Source organism: Otolemur garnettii, unplaced genomic scaffold (assembly GCF_000181295.1).
Source record: "Otolemur garnettii isolate 467f Iridium unplaced genomic scaffold, OtoGar3 scaffold00051, whole genome shotgun sequence".
Taxonomy (NCBI): domain Eukaryota; kingdom Metazoa; phylum Chordata; class Mammalia; order Primates; family Galagidae; genus Otolemur; species Otolemur garnettii.
This window is the reverse complement of record NW_003852446.1, coordinates 9,005,387-9,028,972: the sequence shown is the minus strand read 5'-3', so window position 1 is coordinate 9,028,972 and position 23,586 is coordinate 9,005,387. Positions and strand designations below refer to the sequence as shown.

At 44.5% G+C, this 23,586-nt stretch overlaps 1 pseudogene; it reads right to left on the bottom strand.

Annotated features, from left to right (window-relative positions):
• Positions 1–11,968: 11,968 nt before the first annotated feature.
• Positions 11,969–13,235, bottom strand: LOC100959977 (annotated as a pseudogene).
• Between the last annotated feature and the right edge of the window lie 10,351 nt (positions 13,236–23,586).

Sequence of the window (23,586 nt, the reverse complement as noted above, 5' to 3'; positions counted from 1 at the left end):
ATCTTATCTCCTAAATAGGTGGTTGTGTGTCTTTGCTGGACTAGGTCTCTTCCCACTGATTCTGGTAAATATATCTGGTCCCCTGGCAGTTGCAGCCTTCACCATTGGTTTCTGTTGCCCCCAGGCTATTAGCATGTTTTATTTCTTCTTGTGAATAGTGAGGCGTGGTGGTAAGACTAGGATCTAGAAACCACACTCCCGTGACTGGTAATAATTTTTAAGCTTCCTGAGATAGTTCATTGTTGGGGCTCAGCTTATCTAGTGTCTGGAAGTGGACTGCTATGCTATTATCTTGCTCCTGAACAATTACCCTTAGATGTCTTAGGGCTATTTGTTTTACCAGAAGGGGGAGAGAGAGAGACAGAGAGACAGGCAGACAATATTTGAGGAAGAGAAGTAGTCTTAGTAAGAGAATGAATCTTAGCAGTCTTAGAGAGATGCTGTGCAGGCATTCCGCGGGCAGGAGAAACAAAAGAGTCAGAGTGAGCAGGTCCATCAAAGAATGTACATATGTACTCTGATTGCCTTCTCCTGCAGCTTCTTATAGTTGCAATCTCCTGGCTTTTAGCACCACAGGTGTAGAGACTGTCAATCACTAATGCTTTTGTCTTGAGAGCAAAACCCTTCCCCATTCCCTTATCACCAAGGTGTCATATTACTAAGATGTTACAGATGTTTCTTATGATTACTGAGTGTTCTGAGCTTAGCTCTCGCTTCTCCTTGCCATGAGCTATATGGCCTACTATAGTTTTTAGCTCTGCAAGCTTTTTTCTGTGACTGTTTCATTTAAGAACTCCAGGAGTTTCACTGATGTCAAAGCCACTTCTCAGGCGGTTTTGTCTGCCAGGTGGTTGCCTGTGGCCACTGGGGTGTCAGACTTCTGATGGCCTTGACAATGGATGATAGCAACCTTCTTTGGAAACCAGAGGGCGTTTTGCAGCACCAGAATTTCAGTTTTATTTTTAATAGCCTTACCAGCTGATGTTAGTAAGTCTCTCTTGCTATATATTTTTCTTGTGGTGTGTGCTATGCTGAAAGCATATCGGCTGTCAGTGTAAATGTTAATGACTTTGTCTTTTCCCTATCTGAGAGCCTTTGTGAGAGCAATTAGTTCAGCTTTTTGGGCTGAGCTGTTAACGGGAAGGGCCTGTGCCCAAAATACCTCTTTTTGTGTGGCCATTGCTGCTCCTACTTTCTGGGAGCCTTCTTATACATAGCTGTTGCCATCTGTGAATACTGTGGCCTCAGTGTTTGAGAACTGTGTGCAAGTCGGTGCGCCAGTGCTAGGAGTAGTCTAGGACGTCTTCACAGTTGTGCACTGGCTCTTTTGGGTCATTATCTGGCATCAATGTAGTAGAATTCAGGTTTTGGGTCTGAGCAAACTTCAGTTGAGACTAGTCAAGTAACAGGCTTTGGTATTGGGTGAGCCTGGCATTTGACATCCAATGACACATGGCCCCTTGGAGAAGTGTTTCCATGGCATGAGGAGATGTCAAAATTAAGTCCTGTCCCAGAGTTAATGTGTCTGCCTCTTGTACCAGTTGGGCTGTGGGTGCAATGGCTCGCAGACAGCCTGGTCACCCAGAGGCTACCAGGCTTAGGCATTTAGACAAGTAAGCCACGGGCCGTGTACATGGCCCGAGTCTGGGTCAACACACCTTTTGCAATACCTCTTGTTTCATGTATAAACAGGTGGAATGGCTTGGTGATGTCTGGCAAAACCAAAGCTGGGGCTGTAATAAGGGTTTGTTTCAAAGCTTTAAAGGCTTTGTCTTCCTGGTCTGTCCACCGCAGGAGTCCATCCCCAGTAGTGGCAGCATACAGGGGCTTTGCAATCTCAGCAAAACTGCAGATCTATAGCCTGCAATAAGTCGTGGCCCCCACGCATTCCCAGACTTGTTGTTTGGTTGTAGGAGTCAGGTATTGAAGGATTGCTTGTTTTCTTTCTCTAGTCAGCATCCATTGGCCTTTTGACAACATGTACCTGAGGTATGTCACCTCTGTCAAGCAGAGCTGCACTTTCTTTGCCGACACTTTGTAATCTAGATCTTGGAGGTATTGGAGGAGGTCCAGGGTACATTCTAAGCAGTCTTCATAATTAATAGCAGCCAGCAGGATGTCATCAACATATTGCAACAGAACATAGTTCATATTCCTGTCTTTGAAGATTTTCAGGTCTTTTCCCAGGGATTCTCCAAAGAGGGTGGGAGAGTTTTTGAAACCCTGGGGGAGCCTTGTCTAGGTCAGTTGACTGGTCATTCTGGACTCTGGATCAGTCCATTCAAAGGTGAAGATCTGATGGCTGGCTGGGCCCAGTGGGATGGGGAAGAAGGCATCCTTTAGGCCTAGGACTGTAAACACCTAGAATTCTGGTGGGAGGAGACTCAAGAGAGTGTACGGGTTTGGAACTGTCGGGTGAATGGTTTTTACCTGCTTGTTTACCTACCTGAGGTCTTGCACTGTCTGGTAGTCTGATGTCCCTGGCTTCTTGACCAGAAGAAATGGTGTATTCCAGGCCGACTGACAGGGAGTTAAGATTCTAGCTTCTAGTAGACACTGGACATGGGTGGGTTATCCCTTGTCAGGCTTGCTGGCTCATTGGGTACTGCCAGACCTGAACTGGGGAGGCTCCAGCAAGGAGCTGGACTACAACTAGGGGGCGGTGGCTGGCCAGTCCAGGGGAATTTGATTCTACCACACTAAGGGGAAGTCTTATTGTAGCTGAGTCAATAGTGTGGGGGCTGCTGGCTTTGCTTTTTCCTCTCCTCCAAGATTACTGAGGAAGTAGTACTTTTCAGATAAAGCTGTATATAGATGTAACTGGTAGACCGGGGACTTAGGAGCTAGAGTGGGGCTCGGGTCCAGGAGTATTTAGTCTACTTGCATGGAGAATGAAATGGTGAGTGGAGAATGAAATGGTGGATCAGAGTTTCCAGAGCAAGTCTCTGCCCAAGAGGGGATAAGGGCAATCTGGGATTACGAGCAAAGTGTGGGTCATTTTCTTTCATCCAAAGTCTACAGTCCTACGTTGGGTGACTCGACACATCTGAGTGGCCCCAGTGGCTCCCTGGTTGGGGATCTTTTCTTCAGACAGGAGTCACAGTGGTTCCTGTAAAACAGCTCGCTCCACCCCCGTATCTACTAGGAATCAGATCTAGCAGCCCCCAGATCAGATACTGGCACTGTGGCTGGTACCATGGGCTCTTGGGGGCCTAGTGGGAGAGAGCCCCACCCCTGTTGGTCAGAATTGTTATCCTTTTCAGTTGATAGTGCCAACACCTTATTGGGTCTGCACTCAGGGCAGTCTTTTTTCCAGTGGCCCTTTTTCTTACAGTATGCACATTGGTCTCTCCAAGTGTACCTATTCTAACTGACCTGTGGTTTGGGGCTGTTGGTCTTTCCGCCATGTTCCTTCAGGTACCTCTGTTCCTTGCACTATCTGCAGAGCTATCAAGATAACCTTTGCCTGCCAGCATGACACCCTATTTCTGCCATTCTCTGTTTCTGTTTCTCAGTATCTCTGTTATTGACCTTTTGGCTTTTATCTCTAAAAGCTGAGAAATGTTCATGTTCATGCCTGTGAATCCTTCTAACTTTTATAACTTCCTTCTGATATTTGGAGCTGACTGGGAGACAAAGGCTAAGTTTACTGCCCTGACATTCTCTGGAGCTGAGGAGTCAAATGGGGTACATACTCAGAAGGACTCTCTGAGCCTCTTCAGATATGCCCCAGGTGACTCCTCTAGGCCTTGTATCACCTCAGTTGTTTTTGACAAATTAATAGATTTCTGGGTTGCTGCCCACAGACCAATTAGGAGAGACTGGTAGAAAGCTTCTAGAGCCTGCAACCCTGCCAAGGTATTGGAATCCCAGTCCAGCTGCTCCGCCGGGAAAATTCTATTAAACACTTTCTGTCCTTTCTCTCCAGCTTCTCCAGAGCTGGCCAGGAATGCTTTTCTAGCTTCTGTTCGAACCCTGCCTTACTCCTCCACTATGAGGAGTGTCAGGGGAAGCTGCTGGCAAGCATCCCAAGTGAGACAGTCCGAAAATGAACTCAATCAAGGAAATAAGTGGTTTTTCTGAAAAAGGTGGGTTTTGAGTTTTCCAATTGTACAAATCAGAAGTAGAGAAGGGAACATAGACAAGAAAGGGTCAGTTGCTGGGGGTGTCTCATGAAGGCGGAGGACTGGGGCCCCCTTCTGGTCTATGCAGGATAAGAGGCAAGATGCCAGGGGTGAATGGAGACATTGGTGGGGAGTTGGAGCCTCTTGCTGAGGTGCTGATAGGACTCCCTCAGTAGAGGAAACCGTGGGTGAAGATGGCCTTCTCATATGGTAGGGAGGTGGCAAGTCCTCTTCCTTACCGGAGGGAGAGAGTACTGGTCTGGGAGCTCATTGGCTTCTCTGTGGGCGTGGACAGGCAAGAACTACAGAATAGGACCCCACGGCACAGGCTTGCAGCCAAGGGGGGAGGCTGCAAACTAAACTGAGCCACTGGTCAATATAAGGGAATTGGTCTGGGTGACCTGTCTTCCCGGCGACCACTTGGTGTACTCTGGTTACCAGGGATGGGTCCAGGGAGCCTGTTGATGGCTAGCCCACATTAAAACTCGGCCACTCGACCTCACGGAGGACCTGGAGGCAATTCTTTGAGAACTGAACTCCGTAGGTAATCCTCTGAGAAGCCTGGGGTGAAATTCTTTAGCATACATTGTAAAGGTGTCAAGAGATTTACTCTGTTGAGTTCCCCTGACTTAGCAGACACACAAACACAGAGGTGTTATGAGGATAAACAAACGCAATCACAGCCAAAAAAAAATGACAACTACACGAAAGAAGCATGTAATCAAATCTAATCTGCGCATCTGAGGCCAAAGCACCCCACCGGCATCCTGGTGTTTATAGGAACCCTGGGACAGGCCTACTCAACTTCCAGGCAGCCCTCAGGAACCCTGTGTCTCCTTGTTGGTTGTCCCTTGGGAGCCCTTGTTGTCTTCTTCTTGGACCTCTGCTGGGTGGTCCTCAGGAGTTCTTATGCCTCCTTCTTGGGCCTCTGTCCTCCTCCCTGTGCAAAACCGGTCCCTGGGCCATTCACTAGCATCCCAAGTGGCACTGGCATCCCAGTGACTATTCTGTGATGCATTTCAGGGAACATCCTCACCACAAACAAAATGCAACAAGACACAAATAAGACTCACCTATTGAGAGTAGATTATAGGACCTAATTTGGATGAAGAGTTTGCAGGAGTCCCTCGGAAGCCCTCAGGAGGAGTTCAGGGAATTATAGGGCCCTGTAATGTCTCAGGGGGTGCCTCACCTATAATTCCTGCCCTCTTTGGGGGGCTGCACAGGGAAACTGACCCTCCAGCTGGCAATCTCGCTGTGGCCTCCAAATGTTGTACTTGGCGTGAGTGGAATTACTTAGAAAGGCCAGCAAACTGAGTTCAAATTAAGCAAGAGTCTTTTATTGGGCCAGCCAGTCAAGTGCAGGCTCACACCACAAAGTCTCTTGACCTTCTGCAAAGTTTTTTTTTTTTGAGACAGAGCCTCAAGCTGTCACCCTGGGTAGAGTGCCAGTACATCACAGCTCACAGCAACCTCCAACTCTGGAGCATCACAGCTCACAGCAACCTCCAACTCCGGGGCATCACAGCTCACAGCAACCTCCAACTCCTGGGCTCCGGCCTCTGCCTCTCAAGTATCTGGGACTACAAGCGCCTGCCACAATGCCTAGCTATTTTTTGGTTGTAGCCATCATTGTTGTTTGGCAGGCCCGGGCTGGATTAGAACCCGCCAGCTCAGGTGTATGTGGCTGGCACCTTATCCGGCCACTTGAGCCACAAGTGCTGAGCCAGTGCAGAGTTTTTATATGGCACTTTAAGTGGGGGATGGGAAGCCCTAGCATAAGCAGAATTTTACAGAAGCTAATATCTGCAAGGTTAGAGCAATGGGGCGGGTCTTACAGGGGATCTTAAAAACTGTACATAGACAGACCAGACAGACTTGCGACAGGATTGTGGTTTCCACAAGATTTTTTTTTTGGTTGTTACAGGATTTTTCAGCTCTCAGGTAAATTCTCTTCCTGTTTTTGCAGGGTTGCTGCTTGTTCAAGGAGCTATTTTAGTTAGAAGAAGGGGGGTGTTGGCAAGCTCTTAACAAAATGGAGTAAGTCTGGTTTACTTGTTCAAAATGGATGGAGTTAGGGCATCACAAGATGACCTTCTTAGAAGTACATTTGGCCATGTTTGCATAGCTCATTCCAAAACAGGTGTCTTTTTTTGTGATCATTTTTGATATTGTCATTCTATAATGTTTAGAGGGAAGTGGAAACCAGACCCTTTTATAAACAATCCAGAGAGAAGAATTTCTTCCAGAACAGGTCTTCACTAATACTTTGTGAAATTTTGTTTCATAAGAATAAAGAGAAACTTACTTTCTTCCCCTCCTTACATTGAAGACTGGCTTGGGGGAATCGGTCAGGAAATCTCTGGAAAGTAAATATAGCTGTGTGGCTACTCTTCAATAACAAAACATCCTGTAGTCACTTCTAAAGTCTTAGAAGTCACATCTAGTGTAATGATTAAAAACTTGCACTCTTGCTCGGCACCTATGGCTCAAGTGGCTAAGGCGCCAGCAACATACACCTAAGGTGGTGGGTTTGAATCCAGCCCTGGCCGGCCAAACAACAATGATGGCTGCAACCAAAACATAGCCGGGCGTTGTGGCGGGCACCTGTGGTCCCAGCTACTTGGGAGGTAGAGGCAGGAGACTCGCTTGAGCCCAGGAGTTGGAGGTTGCTGTGAGCTTTGATGTCACAGCACTCTACACAGGGGGACAGCTTGAGGCTCTGTCTCAAAAAAAAATTAAAAAAAAAAACTTGCACTCTTGAATACTCAGAAATTTCTGCCTATTTTAAGCTGGGGTCTTGAGTTTTAAAATCTAGTATGTGAGGTGTATATATTTATATATGGTATTGACAGAGTTTATCTCTTTTTGTCTTTCCTGCTTTCATCTGCCTTCCCTTCCTGGCCAACACTCTTGATAGAGTCCTTAGGGGAAGAAGTGAATGTGGGGAAGAACATACCCTCAAATGATTTGCAAATTTATAGGACTCTGTGATATGGAGGAAATCCTCAGTGGACACTTTCATGGGTGCATTTTAAGCTTCCTAAAGGGACTTCAGATGGCCAAATCCTGCCATATCCATTGGCTTTCATCCAGCTGCCACTAGACACCCCCCGAGTTCCTAATCTGTTGTGATCTATGCTGCTGTTTGGGGTTGTTTGCCTCTTTGGGCACTTCTTCTTGTTGCTTTCCTTTTTAAAAAATCTGAATAAGCACACTTTCATGGGATTGTCATGTCGACCATGGAAAACACAAAACTTTCTTTAGATGGAGGAAGTACAGTTCACTTTCAAGCCAGCCATCTCATTGCATATTCTGGTCATCATTTTCAGCTCTAGGTTCTTGACTGTGGGAGTGGGTTGTGGCCAGCAGAGCGCCCACAGCCTGGGAAATGCTCAGGGAGGGACCCCCAACCACTCTCCTCTTTTAACAACATTCTTTTCACCTGTTGGAAGTCACATAGTCCATGCATACTTGTTATCGATAAACACAGTTCTTTGAGGTTGATCTCTACCCTATGTGTTGACATTTATGCAATTTTGTTAAGATGCTGTATAAATAAAGCTATTTACATAGTTCAGGGGCTGGTTGCAGTCATCATCTGCATCAGCCCTTCCTATGTCATCCTATTTCTCATCTCTTGTCTTTCTTCATCTCTCCCTGTCTTTCTGGCTTCATTTCTCAATTTCCTACCATTTCCACTCAAGTCAACTCTCCCTCCTTGCGCCGGGTCGTGAGAGGTCCCTCTCTTGTGCCAGTACGTGACACTTGACTTCATTTATAGAAATCAAATACTATTTCCTATCTTTCTCTGACTATAGAAGGCACATGTCAACCTTGGAAAACACAGTCATTGTTTCTGCAAGGCAGCTCTATCCCCAGCTTCTTTTCCCATGTGAGTCGGATACTAGTGCCTGTCTCCTTTTAATTGAAGGGTCTGTATGTCTAACTTCTGACTAGACATTAGATTCTACTGAAAATCTCAGGGTTACTGTTTCTCATTTCTCTTAGGAGTTTTCTGTCTCTTTAGGTTTTCCTTTGGGAGCTTACCTTTAATTCACTAACTCTTATGGTGTCCACATGTTGACCATTGAAAACACAGCCCTTTTTTCTATGAGTGGTAGAAGTGTTATAAGTCATCCCTCTATTATATTTTTGATCTCCACAGATCCTGACTCAGGTCCTTGATTTAATTTGCATGCATCAGTAGTCTTAGTGTCCTTCTAACTCTAGGATATTTACGGTAAACTTTAAATTGATATAACCCATCTACAACAAACCTACAGCCAGTATATTGAATGATTAAAAACGGAAAGCATTCCTGGTTAGAACTGGAACCAGTGGAGGATGTCCACTATCACCACTACTATTTGACATAGTGTCAACAGTCCTAGCCAATGCAATCAGACAAGAGAAGGACATCAAGTGTATCCAAATGGGGACAGAGGAGGTCAAACTATTGTTCTTTGGTGATGATACAATCTTATATATCTAGAAAAGACTCCTAGAAAGGATAAAGAAACACAGCAACATGTCAGGATGTGAAATCAGTGTACACAAATCAGTAGCCTCCTTTTATGCCAACAACAGTCAAGCTGAGAAATAGGCCATGTGCAGTGGCTCATGCCTATAATCTTAGCACTCTGAGGCCAAGACAGGGGATTACTTGAACTCAGGGGTTAAAGACCAGCCTGAGCAAGAGTGAGACCCTGCCTCTACTATTAAAAAAAAAAAAAAACAACAGAAAAAACTGAGTGGTGGGTACTTGTAGTCCCAGCTACTGAGGAGGCTGAGGCAAGAGGATTGCTCAAGCCCAAGAGTTCGAGGTTGCTGTGATCTATGATGGCACAGTACTCAACCCAGGGCTCAAGTTTTTGTCAGTTAGTATTGTACTATACTGGACATTTATTAACATTTTGGCATTTAGTGCCTTTGCCCAATCTCTTATACCTGAAAACATACTGCTTTAAACATCCAGGAAACAACTTAATTCTAGCCCAAGAATATGGTAGGGGGTGGGGAAGGGGAGGGAAGAAGGGTGGCTGGGTGGTGGGAGGTTAACCGGAAAGATCACCTATATTTCTGTCTAACAAGGGTACAAGTGAACTTTTCTAGAAATAGAATGTAAATGTTTTGACACAATGACTATGCAAATTACATGAAATTTATGTGAACCAGCTTGATGAAAGTGTTTCAAAATGTATGTGAAAACACTACACTGTACCCCCTGTTTGCATTAATGTATAGAGCTATCATTTAATAAAAAAAAAAGAAAAAAAAAGATAAAAAAAATAAATAAACATCCAATTCAGGATAGGCTTTTAGCAACCTGTGATCTACCACACCTTCACTGACTGTACCCTTTATTGTGGGAGCTGCTAAGGCATTTCCTTATTCACGTCACATATTTCCTTCACAAAAGTGAGGGGAAATCACTGTTTTATGAGTTGCCAGGATTCATGCAGAGTCTGCCACATAGTGACTCAGTTTTGCTCTTTCTGGGTTTGAAGCATTCCGATTATTCTCGGAGAATTTATATTGGATTTATAGTCCTAACTTAAACCCCAGCTCTCAAGTGTGGGTATTTGCAGCAGTATGTTTTCTCAGGGATCCTCTTTTGTATTTTCAAAGAACCCCTGAAAAAACTTGAGCTCAGTATTTGTTGGTTGCTGAATTTATCATAGCTTCTGTGTCCAGTCAATCTTGGCCAACTAGTATTTCTAGTCCTTCATTTTTGCAAAAAACCACTCCATGGCATGTATATTCTTTCTTTCTTTTGAATCAGAATGTATAAGGACTCCAAGCACTAGTCAAGAAACTGCTATCCTAAGTTTGCATGTTTTCATGTAAGCTGAGGTGGTGTTAACTCTGGTTCCCCTGTCTCCATTTTGGCTCCAGGTTGAGGTCTTCCATGGTCTGGAAAGTCTGATTCCCAGCCTCTTAGAAACATTTATTTCATATTTTTTTACTCCTTTTCTCCTGGAAGCTGCAAAGTTCATGACTATCTTTTGGAAAACTGTTGGTGAGATGGTGAAGCCTTGCAGTTTGAAATAGAACAAGCTGTTTTTTTTTTTTTTTCATGAAAAGGGAGGGAAATGATTCTGGAAATTCTCCATGATTAAATTTGTGGGTAGATTTAATTTCAGATACCAGACATATGGAAGATGAACGTGTGGAAATTAATTCCATTAGGATTCTTTCTGCCCAGTTTTCCTTACTGAGTCTCCTTGAATGATTATAAAGTCCTGTCTTCAGTCCAGGAACCACTATATTCTTTGTAGGTGTCACTCAGCATATAGAGTAAGAGCAGATAAGACTTAAAGGAAATGATAGACAAAGAAAAGAAAGAAAGAAGGGAAAAAAGGATACATTTGTATATATCCAGAAAGACAAAGTGCATGTAATATAGGTGCAGTTCAGAATGCCTTCATCCCATCATTCTATGAAGATAGGTTTTCTGAATCTAAAAGTGTATGCTGCCTGTTGAAAAATGTTTGTAGGCATTCTTCTTAATGTATCTCAAGAATGGAAAAAAAATTCAATGTACTCAATACTAATATGAAACCAGTGTATAAACAATTACATGCCCCCATGAATGATGAAATATAAATATTGCTTAGCAAAGGGGAGGGGGGTCGAGGGGAGGGTGATTAGTGGGAGGAGGAGGGTGATTGGTGGGAGGAGGGAGGCAATGGGTGGGGTGCATAATGTGAGGGTGTTCAGCATGCCCCCTGGGTGAAGGGCTCTTCTACAACTTGAACTTTACCTCAGAAGTGATAATAGGGTAACCGAAAAATTTGTACCCTCATACTAATTTGAAATTTAAAAAATGTTTGTAGGGTTAGGGCAGTGTATGTTATGATTTAAATCTCCTGACATCCTGGCTCCTTGGATCCTGGCTAAGAGGCCTTTGATGAAGGTCAAAGCCTCTCTTTCTTTCTGTTAGGAACCAGAGCCTTAAGGCACTTATTAGTTAAAGCAAGAAAAGGATTTTAGGGTACCTAAGTTGCCAAACCTTTCCAGCCCCTTTGGGCACTTGGGTACAAGTCACTGTGCCGCTTTGATGCACAGTCTTAAGTTTTATTCTGATTGGATTGAAAATAATCCTCACATTGGATAGAGGACTTATGTATGTTTGCAGTTGAGCCCTTTCACATCAGTATGTATACAGGGTTATAACTGATATTGGTGAGTGTATTGTGTGAAGACTTGTATTAAATATTTGTTATTTTCTTGATTGTAAGGGATGTTCCCAATGGGGAAATGCCACTATAGAACACTGGTAGTGGGAATAAGTGAATACTCAGTGCCCATCAGACTTTTTCAGACCAGCAATGAAGTAACTGTAAAGTGTAATAGGATACTGTAATTTGGTGTTTGATGATGGTGTTCGATGATGAAAATAAGAGTCTATATTTATCAAGGAGATAATGGAGGCAGAGATGTTAATAAGATTATGCTATTCTGTAATAGTCTTGTGTTACTAGTGAAATAATCTGGTGCTTCTTCACATCTCACTGTGTTGACCTGTAAGATCAATGTAACAGCAGTCCTCCTGTACTTGCCCAGATCTTCCAGACATCATAACAGTTGGGGAGTTCATTTCACAGAATGATGAACCTGAAATCTAACGATGGACATATTAATGTTAATGTAAAAGTGTTCTTCAGATCCTTTTGCAACCATACGATCAAAGCAATCAAAGCATATTTACTGCATGAAACTCATTTGACGATATATGTCCAATATATGTACTGCTCCACATTGACATATACTTTCAAACAATTTTTTTCCAGTGACCTTTGAACTCTTTATTGGTATAAGGGCATACTGTCCTTACTGCCTCAGTGTCTCAGAACTTTGGTGTCATTGGTCTCAGACACCACTTTGCCATCTACTATCCTGTGTGTGATAGTCTTTTGGATGGTTTGCATGGAGTTGCTGCTGTCCAGGGCATCACCAAGGTTGAAGTCCTCACTGTCTTCCAGCAGGCAGCGGTAGGTGGTGATCTCAGCCTCTAGCTTGATCTTGATTTTCAGCAGTGCCTAATACTCCTGGGCGTGGTGCTGCCCCTCTGCCTGGGCCTGTGCCAGTTCTGACTCCCGATGCAACAGGACCCCACTGAGATCCTCCATCCCCGTGGCATAGCAGGTCTCCACCTCCCTCAGGCTGTCCTCCAACCTGAACTTCTGATTTCCCATGGAGTCCAGTTGGATCTCAAGGACTGGACTGTATGTGTCAGCTCTGTGAGCATTGTCTTAGCAGCTCCGACCTCAGTGAACTGTGAGGTGACCACTGAGGTGCTCTCCTCAATCTGTTGGGACCAGCTCTTGTCCTGCTTTTTTTGATTCTTCTGAGTCAGCTTGTCATGATGGGTCCGCAAGTCTGCTATGATCTCACTTAGGTCCTGGGATTTGGACCTACTTCCACAGAGCTGGCAGTCTGGGCTTGTAGACCTTTTACTTCCTCCTCGTGGTTCTTCATGAAGAGCAGCTCCTCCTTGAGAGCCTTGATCTCTGTGTCCAACTGCAGCTGAGTGACATCGGTGTCATCAAAGACCTTGCAGAACCCATGGCTATCACTCTTCACAGACTGGCTCATGGCCAGCTCTGGCTCATACTTGACTCTAAAGTCATCAGCAGCAAGATGGGCATTGTCAGTCAGCAGAAGGATGCGGGTGTTGTCCACAGAATTTGCAAAGATCTGAACCCTCAGGTCCTTGATGGTCTTGAAGTAATGTGCCCAGTCTCTGACCTGGGGCCTCTTCTTCTCTAGGTGTTCCCAGATTTTGCTCTCCAGCCTCTGATTGTGAGTCTCCAGGTTCTTCACTCTATCCAGGTAGGAGGCCAGGTGGTGGTTCAGTTCTTTCATGGTCTCCTTCTTCATCTGGATGCCCCCTATTCCTGCCAGACCCCTGGCCATCCCTGTGGCCAGGCCCCTGGATCCCCAGCCACCCCAGAAGCTGGTGGAAAGGGACTCAGAGATCCAGGAGTGTGAGCCCCCCACACCTGCATAGATACTGGCTGCACTACTGGCAGGCCGCACACTGTAGCTGGGTGTGTGGACTGAGCCCAGGGACCAGTAATTGCTGGAGAAGGTGGTGGAACGAAGTGTTGAAGGACATGATTATTTGGAGAGGAGAGGAGAGGACAGAACTTGGATGAGCTCTCACACAAGTTTTTATCAGTGGATATTCAACAGTTGAAGAAATGAAACCTAACCATAGGGGTGCAGGTAACATTACATGATGACATTGGTAGACTACGGGCAGGCATACTATATGCTTAAGAGAGATGGTCTGAAAACCAAGAGATCAGAGCTGGAAAATGAATCCAGACTCATATTAGCAGCCATCCACCAAGGCGTAACTCTTGGAAATGTGACTGACACCCAAAGAACAATCTCAGAGCTTATTAAAGAAAAACTCAAAAGCTGGTTCGGCGCCTGTAGCACAGTGGTTATAACATTGGCCACATACACCAAGGCTGGCGGGTTCAAACCCAGCCCTGGCCAGCTAAGCAACAGTGACAACTGCAACAGAAAAATAGCCGGGTGTTGTGGCAGGCACCTGTAGTGGTCCCAACTACTTGGGGGGCTAAGGCAAAGGAATTGCTTAAGCCCAAGAGTTTGAGGTTGCTGTGAGCTGTGATGTCACAGTGCTCTAATGAGGGAGACATAGTAAGATTCTGTTTCAAAAAAAATTGGGGCAGCGCCTGTGGCTCATTGGGTAGGGCACCGGTCCTGTATACCAAGGGTGGCAGGTTCAAACCTGGCCCTGGCCAAACTGCCATAAAAAATAGCCGGGTGTTGTGGCAGGCTACTGTAGTCCCAGCTGCTCAGGAGGCTGAGGCAAGAGAATCACCTAAGCCCAGGAGTTGGAGGATGCTGTGAGCTGTGATGCCACAGCGCGTAAAAAAAAAAAAAAGAAAAGAAAAGAAAGAAAACACAATTACGTGAAAATGAAAATTTTCAGACTGGAGAGTTGGACTGTGTTGGCTTGCCCTGATAGTCAAGCCCTCAAATGCACCTTTGAGTGACTCTGAGTTAGTTGTCAGTAGCCTGGCAGGGTGTGCTATGGCTGATGGATGAAGGACTGGACGACTCATGGTTTTTGTGGGGATAAATTTTTGCAGCAGAATTCGCAAGACACACATCTCCTTTTCATGTTCTGTGTGGATGGTTTTAGTATCAAAATTGGTAGAATCAAGAAGCTCATCATACATGTCCTGCCCAGGTCTGGATAAACTACGTGACAAGGCATGGTAATCCATCTATAGTATGGGACCTAGCCTCAGAATAAGATCTAGTGATTCTAATACATGAGGCTAAAGAGTTCTGGAAGAGGCACAGAGTGTGCCTATTGCACAGTAGAGAGAGGATCATTGGGTTCCAAAGCCAGAAGTACCAGACCCCCTACCTTCTTTTCAAGAGTGCTGCTAGTCATGGATTACATTATATTCCTTTTATTGGTATCACACAGCCAACCCATTTCCATAGCTGATGGGAGAATTCTATGTGAGGACTTTTAGACTTTCCTACATGTTTACATTCATTAATTGGATACAGTCAGACAATGGTGCCAGGTTTATGGGAAGAAGTACTCATTAGTGGGCAGCTAACTGGCCTGTTTGCTGCATGCTCCAGGTAATAGCCAAGTAGCATGTACCATTGAAATATGGTATGGATTCTTTAAGGAAGAATTAAAAACCAAGAACTACCTGACCTATGTATGCTCAGCTCCCAGTGGAGCACAGTTTAAGAAAGTCAGTTTGGGCCAGACATGGTGGCTCATGCTTGTAATCCCAGCAGTTTGGGAAGCTGAAAGGGGGTATCATTTGAACTCAGGAGTTCAAGGCTGGAGTGAGTTATGATGGTGCCGCTTAATTGCAGCCTAGGCAGCAGAGCAAGACCCTGACTCTGAAAAAAAAAAAAAAGGCAGTTTGAGTACTAAATGTGGCAATTCCCCAGAAGGGTACCTCCCATTTGAACTGAATGTTTAATTGTGTATTTTGGGAGTAGGGGTGGTTGGTAGACTCATGATGGTGAAGAATATGTCTGTCACATTGGCAACTCTCACAAAAATTCTGTATTCCTTCCAACTAAACTATTTAGTACTTTTGAGCTGGGCCATGGGATAATGCCAGTGGAACCAGTTATGGTTCCATTTCTTTGTAAGACTGCTTAGCACTTAACTTTAGAATATGGTAATTCTGGGCATTTAATGTTTTTTTTTTCCCTTTGGAGGCTCTGCCTTATCTCTTATATGAGGGGATACCTTGTGTTCAATATGCTGGCCTGTGTATTGAAATGTGTTACTTTTTTGAATTTTGAATATTTATGTTATATGAGAAAAACTTCTATGTTCAAAGTTTTCACTGTATAATGATGTTTTGTTGGCTAGAAAGTTGAAGATGACATTCTCTGTGCCCTTGGATGTTTGCCAGCAAGGGAGACTTAAAATCCCTAACAAAATCAGGATCTGTCTGTCAGTTATACCTGAAATAATTTGAGATCACACACTAATGTTGTCTTTCATTCTCTTAAGAATTCTATATTCTGAGAGAACATTTACCGCTCCTACAAAACTTCTGTAAACATTGACTCCTCTCTACTACAGCAGAAAGAGGCAATACTGCACAAGGCTTTGCCCTACCTCTTTTTGAAGAATTTATTACATGTGATTTTAACCCCTTTTCCTAAAGGCTCATAAGGCCACAATGCCCTTTTAGAGGAATTCAGGTGAGAACATGCAGGTCAACTATCTGGAAGGCAGTAGTAGGCCTCATTGATAAAGTATGTTGTGTAAAGGGGCAGTTGGTTATGTAAAAATGTAGTGAGAAAGAAGTGATATTAAAGAGGTTTGGGCAAACAACCATTGAGCCTATATGTACTATGTTCCTTAGTTAGCAGATGAGAGAGCTCTCCAAGATGTGCTGGAGAATAAGGAATGGATGTCACAAGCCTTGTGCAGTATTGCCTCTTTTTGCAGTTATCTATTGTCAAACCCATTTCCCAAGTCAATCTTGTCACAATGTTCTGACTAATGATGGGAAGATCAAGAAGACCTAGAAAATTTTGGTGAACTTGGGGCCTTTCAGAGGTTGGTCTACACCAGGCATCCTCAAACTATGGCCTGCGGGGCCACATGTAGCCCACCTTGGACATTTATCCGGCCCACCGGGTGTTTTTGCCTCTGCTGCCTGTCCTGCTTAGCAGCAGACTTGTCCTGGGGCCCGCAGTCTGGCCCTCCAATGGTCTGAGGGACAGTGAACTGACCCCTTGTTTAAAAAGTTTGAGGACCCCTGGTCTATGCCATCCACACCACCTTACTACCTAAACCTTAGTTTTTAGAATTAAAAAAATGATCAAGGAACTTTGATCTGTAATAGCAACTGGAGACTTTATGCATCTGTTAAAGTGTGTGGGAGATGACTGTATCCAGGTTGAATCTTTTCTGCAGTTTTGGACACTGGGGCACAAGTCACTGTGCTGCTTAGTGATGACCCCCTGATGTACTTATGAAGATTTACACTGATTCTCAGACTGAAGAATGGACTTAAATGAATTTATAGGTGGGTCCTTTTTGGGCAATACGTATGCAAGGTGTTGTGAAACTGGGAAGTATATTGTGGGTAGAGCTGTGCTAAATATATATAATTCTTCTCATGTTTGTAAAGGATGTTCCCATTGGGGGAAATGTTATGATTAGGGCATGGTAGTGGGATAAGTTGATAACCAAGATCTTACCAGGCTTCCATAGTATAGCTGTGAGATATTACTAAAGCAATGTAGGATAACAGACTGGGGGCAGGGGATGAAAGGAGGTCCATACTGATCAAAGAACTAATGGAGATAGAGATACTTAAAGAAATGATACCAGCCCACATTAGCCCACTATAGTTGGTGATAAAATCCAATGGTACTTATTGTCTCACTTTGTCATACAGCAGCTCAATGTGGAGTAGTCCTTGCACCTGCATTTCCAGGGTTAACAATCATGGAGTCCATTGCACAGATTGTAGGGCCTGGTTCTTGGTGGTACACATGCTAATGCTTTCTTTCAATCCCAGTGCACCCATGGGATCAGATCCTATTTGACTTCATAGGATGCAGATTACAATTTATGTTCAATGTCCTGCCTGAAGACTACCTAACACCTCTCATGTTTTTTCAACATTATGTAAGCCTAGAAACAGAGATCATTGAAAGTGCAGCAAAACTGTCTTGGTAACATTATATAGATGATGTTATGATTGGATAGGCCATGGAATACATACTATTTGTCTTAGATAGGCAGACCAATACCTGAGTAACCAGAACTTTATGATTAACCCTATATGAAGCAGTAGGGAGCCACTAAAGCATAATTTTTAGAAACCATGTGGATTGATGTCCAAAAAAAAAAATTCATGTATTTAAGAAAAACTGATAGTCTGAAATCTTCTAGGCAATCAAATTTTAGATACCACTTACGATAACCTTGTTCATTATTGGATTCACTTTATACCTCACATAGGGCTCTTGCTCAGATGCTTATATAACTTACTTGTAGTGCATTTCAGATGGAGACATAATACTTTAGGGTTTCTTCTCTCATTCCCTCCTTTGAGACCCCATAGGCACCTACATCCATGGGGTCTCACCATCTGCTTGTTCTTGCAGGAGTTGGTAATGCTTTTTATAGAACACTGTGAAGTTGTCTTTTGGTTGACAGCTCTCTGAATCATTGAGTGTACAGCCCTGACTGCTATTCTTTTCACTATATTCTCTATGACCTGTCCTTGGTCATCGATTTGCAAGCAGCAGTTTTGTTAAATTCAATTTTCCATAAACCCCTCCTCCTCAGGCTAATAGGTAATCCAGATCCAGCCTCTCTTGATAGATGGTATTTTGAATATGAGTTTGCTGTTGTGCTAGGAGTATTAGTGCTCAGCCCATTTCATTGGTTATAATCTGAAGTACTGCTTATAGTCTAATTATACAATTCAGCATGTAAATGGGGATTTGATATCCCTATGACCCATCCTCATCTCACGTAGCCAATCCATAATACTGAATTATTTTTTCAGGGGGCTCCTCATCATCTTTCCATTTTCCTTTAGTGACCTCCCTCCTCTGGTAGAACAAAGTGGCAGAAATTGGATAGCCAAGCAATTCACTGGTTTTAAGCAGTAATAGGAAAAAGGAGGGTCTGATGATGCCTATTACACAGCTTCCACTCCAGTCACTGGGGAGACAGGCACATGCCTTATTTTTGTATATCCAATACAGCCTGACTGGGGCTGTCCAATCTCTTGGGATTCCTAAATCTTCCCAACCTTCTCTCAGGTGGGCAAATTTAAGGGAGCTTTGCTCAGTTTCACCTTTTCCCCTCTATTCACTTCTCCCAGTTGAAGCATTGAAAGTCTTTTGTCCTAGATAAGTCAGTTGTCTGACCCATGAGGAGAAGTTTCTTCTCTACCTCGCAAGGCAATATTGGCATATGATGGAGGACTTTAAGACCCAGAACGGTTGATTAGGAGGAGCCTTCTTATGGTTAGTGATGTTCATAACCTTGTGGGGCAACAATTCTTTTGCTTCCTATGGCCACTGATCTCCCCCTCCTCCACACACATAGCATGAAGTGAAATTCAATGATTATGCTATGCCTTCCTCTAGTTCCAAGAACAAATTTTTGGCACTATGTGGAGGTTGAGGTAGGGGCCTGGTTTCTTCTTCATAGAAAGACTGAAATACCTGGTAGGTCTTTTTGGAATGATTCTGGACTTGTCCCTTAATGATAATTGGGACATAAGGGTTAAGTCCCTACCATCTATTCCCAAAGTCACTTTTTCTCCTGCTTTCCACCGTGGGTCCAATGGATTAGTGATTATTAGTTTCAGAGGGTTGTACCGATTAACTGAACAACTAGACTCTGCCACTTCTTTCTTGAGGTAGACCTCCTGTGGATCATTACCTTTCCAAGTGGCCCACAATACAGATAACCACCACTGGCAACTTACAATACTATCCCAGGTAGTGAGACCATATGTACTTATCCACTATCATGTAACTCCTTTCCCAGCTTAGGGAGCTACCACCTAAGTTGGAGTGGCTTATGGCAGCACAGGTGTCAAACCTTAATATTACCTAGCTTGAACTCTCTTTTACTTTAGTTTGGGCTATTATAGGTTCTTCTGTGGAGAAACCACCCCTCTATAATTCTTATCTCAAATAGGAGGAATGAAGGGGGCTTATTTGGATTGTAACATATATATGGGCCCTTACCTTTCCCAGTATCATATACCAAGTATTGGGTCTGGCTGTAAGTGCAAGTTCCCTTGACAGTGCCCTCAACATTTTTAGAAGCTGTAAAAGAGCAATATTTTGTCACCTCTTGCCCCACCTTAGTAATGTGAGTATACAGATTGTATTCTTTCTCCCCTTTCCCCAGGGTCCAGAGTCCAATTAGGGTAAGTCCTACAGCGGATGACCTCAGGCTTCAGCTGGCTTAGACCAGCCAGTTCCTAGTTTGTGGCTGGAGCAGAGCATGCTGATTGCCTTAACACCACTTTGCGGGGATTGGCTGAATCTGTCTCCATCTTCCACAGCAGTGGTGAGGCTCACTTCAACCTGCTGTGATGAATCCAGGCGAGGATCACTTCCATTTTCACTGCTGTGGGTGTGGTTAGGATGACAGTGTAGGGATCCTTCCACTTGGGCTTGAGAGGGACCAGGTTCCAGTCCTTAACCTAGACTTGGTCCCCTGGAGAAAAAGGATGGACAGGTACAAAAGGGCTAACTGGGGGAAAGTGCCTGTAGTTCAGTGGTTAGGGTGCCGGCCACATGCTCCTGGGCTGGTGGGTTCGAACCTGGCCTGGGCCTGCTAAACAACAACAACAAAAAACCAAACAAACAAACCAAAAAAGGACCCTGATCAGTTACCCAGGTGGAGACCTCTCTGGCTATTTTCCCTAGGGCCTCTAGCTGTGAAATTCAGTTTCTTCTAGTTCCTGGGGCCACTTTTCCTATTTCTTTAGGAGAGGTCTACTTGGTGACATCACAGCCTCCCCACTTCCTCTGCCCTACGGCCTTGGACAACTGGGCCCTGAGAGATCTCCTACTTCCAGCTATGGAAGCACATTCCAGCCAGCAGAGTAGGGAAAGGGCCCTTATTCCTCAGACTCCCACAGAAAGGTTTTTTTTGTTTCTTACTCTTCAGGAAAAACTGAGAACAAAGTCCTTCTGCAAAGTCTTCAGAGAGGGAGGAGGAACTGAAGACAGGGAAAAAGTTGAGGGAGGCTCCTGCAAGGCAAGAGACAAAGGAAGGGCTGCTTATAGTTCCTTTTTAAGCCTCTGAAATGTGCTTTGTTGCCCAGATTTCTACTCCATCAGCTCCTTCTCACCCCTCTTTGGGGCTTCATACAGTGGTTTGGCCAACACTGCAAAATTTGGTGTCCATATGCAATAGAACCCTACTACACTTAGAAATTCTCTAATCTGCCTCCTTGTCTTTAGGACTGGGATATTTGGATGACTCACTTCATTTCTACTCCCAGTCTCCTCTCTCCCTGTCAGAGGATGAACCCTAGATATTTCTTTCACCTGCCTCTGACAGATACAAAAACTTTATTGGCCACCTCCTAAGGCTGGGATGCATTCATACCAGTGAATCCTTCTAGTTTCTGGAGCTTATGTCTGATGTCTCCAGTGCTCTAGCTTACGAAAGCCAAGTTTACCATTCTCTGATTTTCCTGATTTTCAGGGTCAAAGGGAGTGTAAATTTGATATGCCTCACACAGTCTCTCATAGAAATCCCTGGGGCTTTCCTCTGGCTTTTGTATGATCTCAGCTACCTTGTTCATGTTGGTGGCCTTCTGGCCTCCCCTTCGTAGCCCTTGGAGGATAGTTTATACTCCTTTAATTGCCTCAGTTCATCCCTATTATTTGGGTCCCATTGCAGGTCCTCCTTGAGCAAAATCCCTGGGATCTAAGGTGTCTTCTGGAATGTTCTCCTCTAACCACTTGGTGGCAGCCTGGATCACTTGGTGTCTGTCCTCCATATTAGAAAGCATGAGGAGGAGCTGATGGCAGTCAACCCATGTGGGGTTGTGGGTCTGAAATACGGAATGCATTAAGTCAATGAGAGCTTGGAACTTTTCATTATAGGAGGGAATATGATGTTCCCAGTTGAGAAGGTCCATAATGGGGAAAGGCTACTATACCAGAACTTGGCAGCTTCCTGTGACTCATCCTTTAGAATCCTTTGTGTCTGGGCCCCATACTTCCCTCAGCAGCATTTGGGCAGAGCCTTTTAGGAAGAGGAGGGATAGGCTCTTATGGGCCAGAAGGGATTTTACTAGCTTCTTCAGGCCAGCTAGTAGAATTAGGTGGTGGGGGCTGCTCTGTCCTGAGTGTCTCTTTTATTGGGGTATAAGGTGGGGGATTGATATCTTCAGGCTCAGAGGGGAGTATTTGGGAGAATTTCTGACAGCAGAGGCCTCTCAGGCCTGGCAGAGTGCTTCCCTGAGGTGTTATTTGTTTTAGCTAATAATACTTTAGAGCAGCAGTTCTCAACCTGTGGGTCATGACCCCTTTTTAAGAATGAAAATACATCCTGCATATGAAATATTTACATTAGGATTCATAATAGTAGCAAAATTATAGTTAAGAAGTAGCAACAAAAATAATTTCATGTTTGGGGGTCACCACAATATGAGGAACTGTATTAAAGGGTCGTGGCATTAGGAAAGTTGAGAACCACTGTTTTAGAGGCTTGGCCTCTGAGCCAAGGGGGCAGCTGCAGCACTAGCTGGAGCCAACTATGTACCATATTTCCCTGAAAATAAGACACTGTCTTATATTATTTCTTCTAAAGAAGACACACTAGGGCTTATTTTCAGGGGATGTCTTATTTTTATTAAGTATAATACAGCAATCTCCATTTATTCAAATATAGTTAAGTCATCTTCTTCTGGAACCTGACAGGGGGAGCCGACCTTGCTGGTGGGGCTGGCGCTAGTGATGTGTGAACTCCTTTCCCCTAGCTGTTCGCACATGCACAATAGGATGCCTGTGACCATGGTTACCACACAAGCACGCGTGCAAGTGCCAATGGCTTGGAGAAAGTATCTGTGGCAGATAAAAGGTATTCAAGTCTTCCTTACTACTCTGCACTGAAATGCATGGCGTGGCTATGCAGATAGGTTGTATAGCCTTGCCCATCACTGGGTCTTATTATTGGGGTAGGGCTTATATTTAACAAATGCATAGAAATCCTGCTAGGGCTTATTTTTTTGGGTAGGTCTTATTTTCAGGGAAATACGGTAGTTACGGATTTGAGGGATAAAAGATCAGGGTTAGAGAGAAGTACGGAAAAGATTTCTCCAGCGTCCAGAAGAAATTCTATCTCCCGGCCCTGCACTATCAGGCAAACCAGGGCTCTTGAGGGGTAATGACACAAGCTGGAGCCATGAGAATCTGCCCTGGGTACCCTCAGCCCAGTTTGGGCACGGATGGGATCACTGTCCCAGGAGGCTTTTGCCTCTGGGGACAGCCCACCCTCCAGTGGTCACCCTTACATTCTGGGCAGGGGCCAGGTAGCTTGCCCAGCTGGCGGTACTGCTGGGGCCAGAAAATGGAGAATATACTCGTGCACTTCCCCTTCACCACTCGCAGTCTCAACCAAGGGACACAAAGAAGGATATGATTGCCTTCTGAGGGTCGCAGTAGGATCAGAAAAAACTCTTGGGACAGCTTCCCTCTTGGGGTTTTCTGAACACATGGAGGAAAACGTGGGAGAAGTAGATGGAGGGTTTGAACTAGGTGGTGACAGTGTCTCCCTTGAGAATCCCTGACCATTTGGGGAAGTAACTATAGCTAAAAGAGCAGAATCTTTCTGACAGGTCTTACACAGTTGGGGGTTGTCCCTGAGAGAAAAGAAAGCTCACACATAGGGTACCTCAGACCACTTTTTCTGTTCACAAAAAGTATCTAACTGAAAAATGGTGCTCTCTGGGGGCCATTGTTCACCAGTAGAGAGTTGTTATTGAGGCCATGCCTGGGTGTAGAAGAAAACCATAAATTCTTTCTTCAGCATCTGGGGATCAAACTTATCCCAGTGCTCCAGAATACAGCCTAGTGGGTGGGGTGTTCTCTTGGTGAGAGAATATGTTACCCAACTGTGAGAAAGAACAAATGTCCAGCATCTTAATCAATCCCCCCCTGTATTTCTGAGTTGTCAGAGCATCCTCTGACCAACCCAAGAAGCCTTCCGACCAAACAAAAGGAACCGTCCTTCCAGTATTGGGGGAAGAATCCCTGAGGAGAGTGGCCTCCTCATCACCTGCACTTGTCTAGAATAGTCACTCTTACCAGTGTAGCATTTCTTAGTGCCTGCTGGTTCTCCTGTGCTTATAACCTGCTGGCAGCACAGCTCCAAGAAATCAGGTGTCAGGGAGCTTGGTCCCACCCGATGCATATA